Source organism: Hibiscus syriacus, unplaced genomic scaffold, assembly GCF_006381635.1.
Source record: "Hibiscus syriacus cultivar Baekdansim isolate YM2019G1 unplaced genomic scaffold, ASM638163v2 tig00002793_pilon, whole genome shotgun sequence".
Lineage (NCBI taxonomy): Eukaryota > Viridiplantae > Streptophyta > Magnoliopsida > Malvales > Malvaceae > Hibiscus > Hibiscus syriacus.
In genome coordinates, this window is record NW_024061944.1 from 2,549,192 (window position 1) to 2,562,034 (window position 12,843).

The following is a 12,843-nucleotide window of genomic DNA, read 5'->3' on the forward strand; positions in this document are numbered from 1 at the left end:
TTCATGAAAATTGATCTAAACCAGTCAGTGAATGAGGCGGAGAAAATGAATTGTTTGTCCTTTTTATCACCTTTGAATCCTTTGACTTTGCAAAGGAAGTGTGCTAAAATTGCAGGGAAGGGGAGGGCGACGGGGTTTGGTTTGGGATTTTATTTAATATATTTTAATATATAATTTACTTTTAAATTCTTTTATAAAAATTTTACAATTACGAGAACTTGAATTAACAGAGTATTTTAACGGTTACGATCAAAAGATCTAAAATGACAATATTTATAACATCAAACACTTAAACAAATTTTAAAAAATAAACATTATTTAAAAAATGATAATTTAAACACTTATTTTATGATTCAACTAATATTTTTTTAAATTATCAATATCATTCGAATAGATATTTACATCATATCATATTATTTTCATGTGATTGATATCTAAAAAATTGTGCATTTAATGAGATTCTATTAATATTTAATTGAAAAATATAAATCATATAAGAAAAATAAAATTCGAAGTGTTTGAAAAATAAAGAAGATAAATTTTAATTTTGGGACATAATGCTAAAGACACGAAATAGATATTATTTAAAAGGGTAAAATACACAAATGGCCACTCGACTATAGGCTGATGCTTTGTTGAGTATCTCGATTATCAAAAGTAACAAAATAATTACCCGATTATAGAATATTACTTTGTTGAGTCATCTGACTATTAAAAGTTACAAAATGATCACCTAGCTATTCATGATATTCTAAATTCATCATTTTCTGTTAAAAATAAACAATAATATGAGTTGGATGTTAATATGTTATCTAAGATATGATAAAATCTGACCCAAATTCTCAAACGACTATCATATCTCATACAACATATTAACATCCAACTCAGACTGACGTCAATTTTTTAAAGGAAAATGACGAGTTTGGAACATAATGAATAATAAAGTTATCATTTTATAACTTTTAATAATCGAAGGACTCAACAAAGCAATATCCTATAATCGAGTGAATATTCTGTAACTTTTAATAATTGGAGGACTTAATAAAACTACGTCTTATAATAGGAGGATTCATTTGTAGTTTACCCTATCTAAAAATAGGCAACACAGAATTAACTAAAAGAAGAGGTAATGAAAGCGAAAGTAGGAAAATTAATGTTTAAGTTTGGAATATACAGAATGTCGGCAGCCATGAATACCAAGATTAAACTAGGGGTGTACATTATCGGATATCGGATATTATTCGATCTAAATTTTTGGATATTCGAAAATTTCAGATACCTAAAGTAATGATCTGTATCGAATCTGAAAAAATTAGATATCCAAAAATTTGGATATCCAAAATTTCGAATCGGATATCTGAATATCCGGATCCGAATCCGATTTTAGTCCTCCACGCCAATCCTTCCCAAGGTTACTCGACATGAATAACCTATGAATTTCTTATCAACAGTTGTATATAGCCTCCATACCTCACAACAATAGAAATATTTGTAAGTCGATCATACACAACATCAAAGAGATTGAGATCTCCTTTAATGCTCAAAATATTAGAAGAAATTTAAATGACGAAAGATGGTTTCATTAGGACAAGAGATGGAGCAATGGAGATAATATGATGAGACTTTCTTATTTGATTTAGAAATGAAAGCAGTATACCTATTTTTGCAGTTTCAGTAGTTGGATCAGTTATTATGCTTATTATCTCTGGTTTCGAACAAATCTCCATCAAGCACCATACTCGAGCTACTAATCTTGTTATTACTCTGTACCCTTGATATTAGCAAAAACAATACCATGGTCATTTAAAAAAATATCTGCACCATAACGAAACACTGACATTGGTGGAAAAAAATGAATACAGACACCTTAGGTCGAAAATCTAATATTTCATCTTATGCGGTGAGTACAAATAGGAAAATTCAGTTATTGAAAATGTTTGGTTTCAATTAGAAAAGTTAGCTTGATTTGGCAAAAAGATAAATTATTTGTGGAGAAGAAACACTCACTGCTAGAGGAAATTCTTCAACATGTTAAAGAATAGATACGAAAAGACCCTGCAAATGGTTCCAAATACTGCCAGAGCTCCACAACTCTTCCCAAACCACAATAGCTCTTTATCTAAAATAGCCACACACAAAAAATTGAATTTTCGGATAATCCAAAAATTATTTTTTATCGATCCGTATCCGATCCAATAATCCGAAAAAAAATTCGGATTCCCGATCCAAACTATCCGAGAATTAAAAAACGAATCGGATATCCGATTTTTCGGATCGGATCAACGGGTCAGATCGATCGGATCGGATTTTTTTTGCACACCCCTAGTTTAAACCACCTGCGATTAGGTGAGATTAAGATGTTTCAATCGAGGTATAAGTAACACATTTTTTTACTTCCCTAGCATTTTTTATAATTAAAATAGATATAATTCGAATTATTGATAATGAGATGTTAATTTCATTTAATTATTAATATAATGAAACTATCAATAATCTCTTTTATATTTTTAATTATATAATATGGATATAAATGTATAAAAATGTAAAACATTCATAAGACAAAATAAATAAAAATGTATTTTGCTCCAATACTAAAAGGAATATGGTTACCAAAGGACAACATGCATTTTGCTCCTGCTTCTTCTTCTCCTTCTTTGCCAACCAATCCACGCAATCTTTAACGGATACAGTAGTTAATAAATATCCGGTGGTCTTTGATAAACTTTTTTTTAAATATTATTACTTGATGAAAATCATTTTTAAGGAAAATAAATTCTACCATAAGTAATGTTATTCTATTTTGAAGGTAAAACATATTGTGAGGAAAAAGGAATTTAAGATAGAAAATAGTGTTAAGTTAAGCTGGCAAAAGTGTTTGAATAAAGCAATTGAAAAAAAAAATTTCACATAGTACAATCGAACAACTATTTACTTAAGTAGGGTGATTGTTACAGTGACCACCATAGGTCTCTAGAAACACATGACGACATCTATAGGTCTTCAGAAGCACACGACGATCTATGAAACTACAACAACGAGGGAAAAAAGAAGAATTACTGTAACAGAAAATACTTTATCGTAAGGAACATTTGACGACCTATGAAATACTTAATGATTAATAAAATCACTGTAATAAACATCAAAGTTTAAAAAATAATTTGAGTAGAGTTATATGGGAAAATTTTTTTCCCACATGGGCGAGGAAGCCAGCTAAGCCATACAGCTTCTGATTTTAATTTTAAATTTTAAGGAAGATTTCATATCTGATTTTCTCATTAAAGAAGTATTAAATTTGGGAAATGGGTGGTTCTCATATAAACCACCATTTTTGAAATGAGTGGGTGCCATACGCATACTCTTGCAGTCTACATAGCTTTTGTCTTCGAGTAGTTTTTTTTGGGTATTGGTTGTTGTTTTTGTCTGGGTTCTACCCGTTCAATTCATAGAAAAACTCGAAGAGTTACGATTTTGTTATCTTCATGTCGAGACTGGGTGACGACGAGTTAAGCTTAGTTCTCAAATGGGTTTATGATCAAAACGACAGGAAATCATTCCCTCAAGTCTGCAAACAATGGCTGCGGGTGGAAGGTTTATCCCGATTATCCCTTCGGGTTCTTGAGCCCGATCTCCTCCCCAGTTTCATGCCCAGATTCCCAAATCTTCTTTCTTTGAAACCCAGATTTTTATCTCCGATCCCCACCTTGAATTCGTGGCCAAAACATGTCCCAGGCTCCGAGTCCTTAACCTTAATCTTAGGAAAGCACTTGAAGAATTTGATGAAGTTGATGGGATTTCCGGCTTTGAAGATGTTGGGAATGATGGGGTTAGCGCTCTGGCTAATGGGTGCCGAAATCTAACGAAAGCTTTGTTGCGAAAGAGGAGAAATGTAGGCAATATTGCTGTTATTTCCCTCGTTAGTTTCTGCAAGAATTTGACCTCTCTGGATTTAGGAAGGTGTAATTTGGTGGATGACCAAGCTGTTGAAGCAATCGGGTGTTCCAATTCCATTCGGGTTTTGAATTTGGAAGCTTGTTCATTGATTACTGACCATGGATTGGCTGTTTTAGCAACTGGGTTCATCTCAAGATCGTTGAAAAAACTGGTCCTTGCTGAGTGTGATCGAATTACTGATTCTGGGGTGTCGATGTTGAAGCACATGTGTTGTTTGGAGGAGCTAAATTTAGCTGAATGCGGGCCAAAGATAACAGATTCCGGTGGACTCGCGGTTTCTTCGCTTTTGAGTCTCAAGAAGTTGAATTTGGCTTGGCTGATCAACTTATCGGATGTCACAGTTAATGCAATTGCTAAAAATTGTGTGAACTTGGTGGCTATTGATTTAACAGGTTGTGAGTTGGTTACCTGAGTTGGTGTTAGAGCATTCGGGAACCATGAATCACTGGAGTACCTTGTGTTGGCTTCTTGTCGCAATATTTGTATGGATGATTTGAATATTGCGGTCAGATGCCAGTCACTGAGGGACATTGTGCTCGACAAAGGACTCAGAATGTGGATTCCAATGGCAATGCAAGTGCATATCAGCATGTTTTGTCAATTGCACCGGCGTTGAACGACAACACAAGGGTACTTGAAAAAGCCTTTTGTAGGATAGAATTTGTATCAAACCAAGGTTAGTGCTTCATGATTTTGTCACAAATTATTTAAGAACAAATTTATAAACCTGATATTTTTCACAAGTTCCTTAGCAATACTTCATCTTCCGTTCTTCATGTTGCCTTTTATGATTATTGGTGAAGGCAAGGTATTGATTGTTCAAGATTGTTGGTGGAGGAAGCTGGAGACATCATTCGATGGAAAGCAAAAGTAGGTGTTTGTGATTGGAAATAAAGTACTACCGGACATGATTTCTTATTCAAGTTTCAACCTTTTTTTCTTCTTCTCTTAATGTTGTGGATGTAAAGGTTTTTCCTTTACTTTTCATTGAGGATTATGACACATTTTCCTCATACTTTTCTTCCATGTTCATTTAACCAAAAATAAACACAAGTTAATGGTTGACACTTGAAAATGGCGTGTCACTTTCATTCCAATGCCATATTGGTTCTACCAATAATACACTGATTAGAATGCCTATTACGTTTGGTAAAGTTTAAACGGAACAATTTAACAACGTTTTACCGATTTCTTAGGTTAAATTTCCATGCCAAAACAGGGTCAGAAAAAGCAAAGTGATCACTGTAAAAATAATGTTTTGGAATTTTTGGCCCGTTTTGTGCCATACTGTAATAGGTAAAGGACTAAGACATAAGGCCTCGTATATGCGACCAAGGTCCAAGCTATCAGTTCGTTGTCCAAGGAAGCGCAGAGCAACACTGTGCTTCTCTACCATTTGATAAGAAACCCAAACAAAACCAAACCCCATCAGTAAAGCAAATAAAAGATGGGATCATCTTCAACCTTGAGAGCCCTCGGTGCTGTTCTCCAGATTCACAAATGGGGTTCCCTCGACTTCCTTGATTGTTTCTCGATATGGCCTCTTAAAAAGCAATAGGAAATTATTATCATCAGTTTCCTCAATTTCATCGTCAACTTCAGTATTGTATCAAGTTAATACTGGCAGCGATGAGCATCAATTACGAAGCATCTCCACTTTTCCTCCTCTCTGCATGGGGAGGCGCTCTTCCAAGATTGCCGGCAGAAAGGTCTCTTTTGTCTTGATTATTAAATTCCCTCTGAATGAATATAGCTTCTTTAGATTTGGATGCTACCTGTTTGATGAAAGTCCTAACAGAAGACAAACTCAATTGTAATTTATGAAATTGAAATAGTTAAATACCACGCGTACTCTTGTTTTAGCATGGAATTGAAATATGTCTTTACCTCTTATATATGTGGTCAGAAATTCACAATCAATGAAGTGATTTTTACACTAGTGTTCTACTTAATCTCAGGGTACTCAAGATGCAAAGAAGGCTAAAGTTCACTCAAAGATTGGAAAAGAAATTGTATCTGCGTAAGTTGGTAGCTCATAGTCCTTGCTTGATTTTCTACATCAATGCCAAAAGGAGCATTGAAAATTGATTATATTTGTTAATTGCTGGAAGTTCTTATATCATATTTTACCATTAGTTATATTACTTTGTCCAGTTTCTATACATTTTTTATGGAGACTGAATCTCATGAGTTTGATGCTTTATGCACTACAGTATAAAGCGAGGCGGTGCAAATCCAGCATCAAATACAGTTCTTGCAGCTGTAATTGAGAAGGCCAAGGAGCTTGATATACCCAAAGAAATTTTGGAACGCAATATCAAGAGAGCTTAGAAAAAGGGCAGAGGCTTACATTGAGAAAGCTTGAGGTTGACGTCTCTCTATGGTCTACTTTTATTTATAGATTTGTTGCTGTAGTGATAGCCATTGAGGGTATTCTTGTATTTAGATGCTTTGATGGTATACAAGATTGGGTTTTCTTAACTCTTCAATAATACTGCTTCTTTCAGGTATATGGTTATGGTGGAGTTAGCATGGTAGTAGAGGTCTTAACAGATAAAATACTCGATCATTGCAGCTGTTAGGGAGTAGTCAAGGACTGTGGAGCAAAGATGGCAGATCCTGGTTCCGTTATGTTCAAGTTTAGGCGTGTTCGTGTTGTGAATATTAAATTCACTGATGCTGACAAAGACCAGCTCCTTGATATTGCTTTAGATGCTGGAGCTGAGGATGTTATTGAGCCTCCATATATGAAGATGATACTGACGAGGATAGATCAGAGAGGTAATGCTCCTTCAGTTTTAAACTGAATTCTTAATTACTTTCTCCTTTTCATACTTACTGCATCTTTTTCGGCTTCTTTTGATTTTCAATTTTTTTAATACAGGGCATAAACTCATTCCATACTTCTCTACATAATTTTAGAGGAATTAATTATTGTTTGCATAAAAAAGTTGAGACTTCGTTCTCTTTTCTGACTGGATATTTTTGGATTGTTCTGGACGATAAAAAAATCTGGACATATAATGAAGGATCACGATTCTACAAATACGTTGCACATATCTTGGTTATCAATTATCAAATCTGTATGCTTTAGTAAGTCCACGTATATGGTTGTCAATGACCTGTTACAAATCAATCCCATTTTCTTTTCTCAAACATGTAAGTTGTTTTGCTAGTTGGAGTGGGTAAAGTCTAACATGATTTCTCCATGTAGCTATTACAAGATTGTAAGCTCAGCAGAAAATTATGGAACAATACTTTCAAAGCTACGTGAGGAAGGAATAAATTTTGAAACTGATAATGGTTCTGAGCTGATTCCACTAAGCACCATTGAGGTACTTTTTTCTGTAATGTTGATAAGATCTGTGATCTGCCCTTTGATTTCTTCTAAACCAGGATCTTTTGCCTTGTACATGGCTGATGTTGACCCAACGATGTGCTGAATGCTTACCACACCTGATTTCCTAATCACCTTGTTTCAGCATCTTGCTTATTGCATTCGCGCCGCCATTGATATGTTGGTTTCAGGTGGATGATGAGGCTATGGACTTGAACAAGGAACTTATGTCTAAATTGCTTGAACTTGATGATGTTGACGCGGTTTATACAGACCAGAAGTGATTTATATCTGGACCATTCCAGTTACGGAAATTAAACATGTAGGTGGTGAATAAAATCACAATCTGGGGATTTCCTAGAGGATCTTTATATTCTTCATTTTTGTTGTTTTCAAGTTTCAACCCTCTGATAATAGATGGAAGAAGAAAGGGGCGAGTGTTTTTAACTTGTATAACAATTTAAATAATCTTCTCTTTTATTCTTGTTACTAATTTTAAGGACCTACCATGGGAGAAATCACCATTTTACCTTTTCTGCTAGAACTCTCCCCGTCTCCCGACGTTGGAACTTTTGAAATTTTGGTGACGATTTCCTTCTGTATTTGATGAGTAGTGTTTTTTTTTTCTCTGTAATTGGCTTATTTTTCTTGTGTTTTTCTGTTTCTTGTTTTCTTTCTTGTTTTCTTTCTAAGCTGGAGTTGACCCATGACATTAGCTCTAGGGATGTCAATGAGACGGATTTTTAGTTACCTGGCCCGAGATACAAAAACATGTATCCGAACCTGCCCTGCCTCGAATAATTTTGAAGTTTTAATTGCCCCTAAATTCAAGCTTAAAACCCATCCCGGCCCGAGCAAATACAATGAAACAGAGTTTTTGCAAGTTGACTCGTCCAGATTTCCCAAATGCCGTACATGAAACTGAAGCAGGGGGGGGGGAAGCCGATGAAGAATGCAGCCTGGACGAAGAGAGAAATTAAGTAATAAAAAAATCACTTGATAACTTCTCATTAACTACAAATCAACCGCTTCTACACACCTATTATTTACTTTCGCATTGTCCCTAAAACTTAGTTTGAGAACAGATCAATGAACACATAAGTCAAGAATAAAAGTATCCAAACCGGTATTAGTTGTGAAAAGTTATGACTTTAGTTGCCACATAATCAACTTCATCCAAAGAACTCATGGCCCACGATCGAGAAATATATCTCTTTGAGGCATTTCATTAAACACCTCAATTATCTTTTCATATGTTCCATACCTCGTATCTAATGTAAAATCAATTTGTTTCATCAAGTTAGTCCCTCAATTTGTCATTTTGTGAAAGATAATGAAGAAAAAAAATAGAAAAGGCATGAGAGAGAACTACAAGAAGAGATGAATAGAGAATAAAAGATGTTAGAACTCAAAATGGACTAGAATATTCATGAAATTTTGATGAATAAAATAAGATCTAGTTAAATTTGATAGCATGAAGATAAGATAAAGGGTAAGTTAGACATGAATTTTGAAAAGTAACTTTTAAAAGTACGGTAGAAAAGAGCTTTTTAAAAGAGCTTTTAGAAGTACAATTTAAAATTTAAGTGTTTGAGATTATTGTTAAAAAGTGAGTTTGAAAAAAATAAAATGTCCATTATAGAAATTATGTTGTAAATTAAAAATATAAATTTTAAATTATATTTACACTTATTAATACTATGATATATAAAATATATTACTTAAACTATAATAAAAATATAAAAATATTTTAAGATAACTCATTAATAATATTTTTATATTTTATTAAAAAATATATTATCAATAATTTTTAAGACATGGATATAAAGTGTTTTATTAATATTTCAATATATAAGCCATGAGTTCTGTTTACTTTTAAATAATTAAAATAAATTATTAAATAATAATTTTTTTTAAAGATGTTAATATTAAATTATTAAAATAAAATGTAAATACATAATTGAGTGAAACTCATACATTAATAAGGGTAAAAATTATAATTTGCTTCCAAACGTAAATTTGAAAATTAAAAAACTACAAATTCTAGCTTTTGCAGTTGGTTTGAAACCACAATTTCAAAATAGACTTTTTAACTAAAACGATGTTTAAAAAGCTACACCAAACGAGACCAAAATGATATGAAGATAAGATAATATCTAATCAAATTTGATAATATAATAATTAGATGAGCGACTTGAATTGATGTAGAAATCACATGTTAAATATGTATATATGTTTTGGCATTTAATAAAGACTTGGGTAGTAACTAAAAACCTTATCAAATTGGTGTAATGAACCTATATAAATATAAGTTGTAGTGTGTTGTTATATAAGAAAGAAGAAAGAGTTGTAAAATAAGCTTAACAAAGTTTTCCTGGGTTTGTAAACCAATAGCAACTATTATTGTAAGATCTTGTGTGCCCATCAACGCTTTCATCAAATAAAAAGTTTTAAATAATTTACATACGATATCATTGTATTAAATATAGATAAAACTAGGGTAAATTACATAAATGACCACATAACTAAAGGTGGGTCGCAAAAATGACTATCATTTTTTAATTTGCGTCAATATGACCACTGAACTATTTAAATGGTTTTAATATAGCCACCTACCGTTAACATGTAACTGAAGTGTTTACGTGGCAGTTAATAAAATTGATATAATTAAGGTTCGAGTTCTTGTAAAGTTACGTATTTCGCGGAGTTGGCACCCTGCGTTGTTTTCTTCCATTTTGGTAACTACTTGTATATGATTTGTTTCTTTGGATTTACATTTAATGCATTTTGATCCTGATTATGTTTTTAATTTGTCTAATGCATGAATTTGAGCATTAACTTTAAAATATTTTGTTCTAGTCATGTATTAAATTTATAGATTAAATCCCCTAGATTTTAGACATCAGGATAAATTGTGAAATGTGTCACGATTTGATTGGAGAAATAAATTTATTAAATTAAATTGAAACTAGAAACTAAATAAAAATTAATAATTAAAGTAATATTGGTGATCAAATTGATTAATTATAAAATCTAGGGGATTTAATCAATAAATTTAATACATGACTAGAACAAAAGATTTTGAAGTTAATGCTCAAATTAAGGAATTAGACAAATTAAAAAAAGAATTAGGATCAAATCGTATTAAATGAAAATCCAAGGAAACAAATTATATACAAGTACTGGCCAAAATGGAAGAAAACAAAGCAGGGTGCCAGCGCTACGAATACTTAACTTTACAAGGACCCATGCTCTAATTATACAAAATTTATTAACTGCCACATAAACACTCCCTTTAAATGTTAACGGTATGACTATATTAAATACTTAAATAGCTCAGTGATTATATTGACACAAATTCGAAAATGGTGGTTATTTCACAACCCGACCCTTAGTTATGTGGTCATTTATGTAGTTTACCCATAAAACTATTTTAAATCTAATAGATTAAAAATTTAATCTATATCGGATTCCGTTTCAATCCAATTATTTTTTACACAACTATTCCAACCCATTTGAAACGTATAATTAAAATAAAAAAGCAAAATAAAATTAAAATCATTCCTAGTCCTGTTTATAGGCTGCTACAATTTTCTATGTATTTGTTGTGTCCATCTTATTTTGATAAAAAGCCAAGTAACAATCACATGATCCCATCGTCTCATAGATGAGATGCTATCAACCATTTTTCGTATCTAAAACAAGACATTTCGCCAAAATAGTTTTTGGTTTATCCTTTGGAACATGAAATTTATTTGAGAGATTAAAGCTCGACATAGGAATGATGAATCGATGATGCTTTGTGTTCAAATAGCGTTTGAGATTGTATGGCCGTACGATATCTGTAGTTCCAGCCCACATTAAGTCTGCAAATTGGCGGTAAGCCTTCTCCAATCAAAGAAGAAGAAATCAGCTGGATTATCACACAAATCATACTCCGTTACCCCTCTCTTCCCTCCACAGCTATAAACTCCGCCGTACAAACCAGACCCACAACACGCCGTCGTCGCATTCTTGAAACCTTCACACAATAAATAAACCCATGAAATGGACCCTTGTTTAATTGCTCGTGCAAGAAGAAAGGAAAAAAAAAAAAAAAACAAAGACAGCGATTTAACATTACCATATTTTGAAGGGTCGTTCAACCTTTGAGAAAAGATTGATATATATTGTAAAGAGCATATTTGAAGCCTTGAAGCTCCTCCTTTAACTTGTCCAGGGTTTTGGGAAGTAGAGCATTGAAGCTCTGCTATTGCTGTCGCTTCATGGTTGCAAGAACCCTCTGATTTTGCTTTCATGTACGGTAAACAACCCAGCTGTATCAGGTTTGGGAACCCAAATTTCCTCCTCCTTTCTTGTATATTTCCTGCATCAATGTTAACAAAAAAAAAAAAGGATTTTAAGCAAACTTGTGGAAATGAGTGGAACAGAGACAAGTTAGTTTTTTTAAGTATGGATTACTTTGAGAGCGACGGTGAGGTTGCCGAGCACCATGGAAGCGAACTCTTCGTCTGAGGCAGTTGAGTTTTTGGTCAAGTAATCATTGCCCCCAACGCTAATCAAGTAAACAGCTCTAGACAATAATTCTTGGCCTTGCATCTCCTACCTCTCTTCTCAATGATTTCTCAACTTTCTTGAAGTATCTTATCTGAGTTTCTAGGTCCACGACCTGGCGTTTAAAATACCAAGAATTCCATTTAAGTATGAACTGAATATAGCTTAACAGAAATTTAAGATGATAAACCAATATGACATACAAATCCTTGATGAGATTCGACAAGAGCACCGGCTCCACCAGATGCGAAATTCACCCATCTGTAAACTATGCTTCTCGGGCTTTAAATATGCTGGAATTATTGGTAACCCAGCAAACTGAGCTGTAAAATGGTGAGAAATGAACCGAATGACAAATCGAAACTCAATTTTTTTGAAGTGGTTTACCAATAAATCTGGGATCAGACGGCATTGGAGAATCTGCCGGTAGGGTATTTGAAGGTCTCACCATAAGGAATGAAATTTGCCTGGAAATCAGTGGCGGTGTTGATATAATTTATTTCCGGGATCGAACAACGAATCACCAAAGATGAACAGAGCAACATGATTTTCAGGCAGATTATGACTGCTAATGAGGCTGACAAAAGTTGTGAAAAGAAGCAAGAACAAACATAGGCACTGATATCGCATTATAAAACTGATAATTGCGATAATTTATGCTCTCTCCTCTAAAATAGTTCATGTAATCATTTGCTTTAATATAAAATCTAACAATTTGGTAACTCTTTATTTTAAAATATAAATTAACAAATTTGGTAAATCTATGCGTGAAGCAATCTGAATTAAAGATTGAGCAAATCACGTGCTAGGCACATAAACAATGCCATTAATGGTGATTTGAAGAGAAACTAGACCTGAAGCTTATACCATTAAAAGCACTTTTAACATGGCTCATGTTACTATATTCACATTTAACGTAAACGATATAGAAACTTTCGTGTTTGGTGGTTTTTCGTATATTTAAAATATTTTAATATTTATTTTTTAACTATAAAATAAAA

The 12,843-nt window shown here is 33.1% G+C and overlaps 3 pseudogenes; 2 read left to right on the plus strand and 1 right to left on the minus strand.

The window, feature by feature from the left end:
• The first annotated feature begins 3,328 nt into the window (after window positions 1-3,328).
• LOC120150996 lies at window positions 3,329-4,916 on the plus strand (annotated as a pseudogene).
• Window positions 4,917-5,398: 482 nt separating this feature from the next.
• On the plus strand, window positions 5,399-7,743 carry LOC120149242 (annotated as a pseudogene).
• Window positions 7,744-10,966: 3,223 nt separating this feature from the next.
• On the minus strand, window positions 10,967-12,472 carry LOC120149809 (annotated as a pseudogene).
• Window positions 12,473-12,843: the final 371 nt, after the last annotated feature.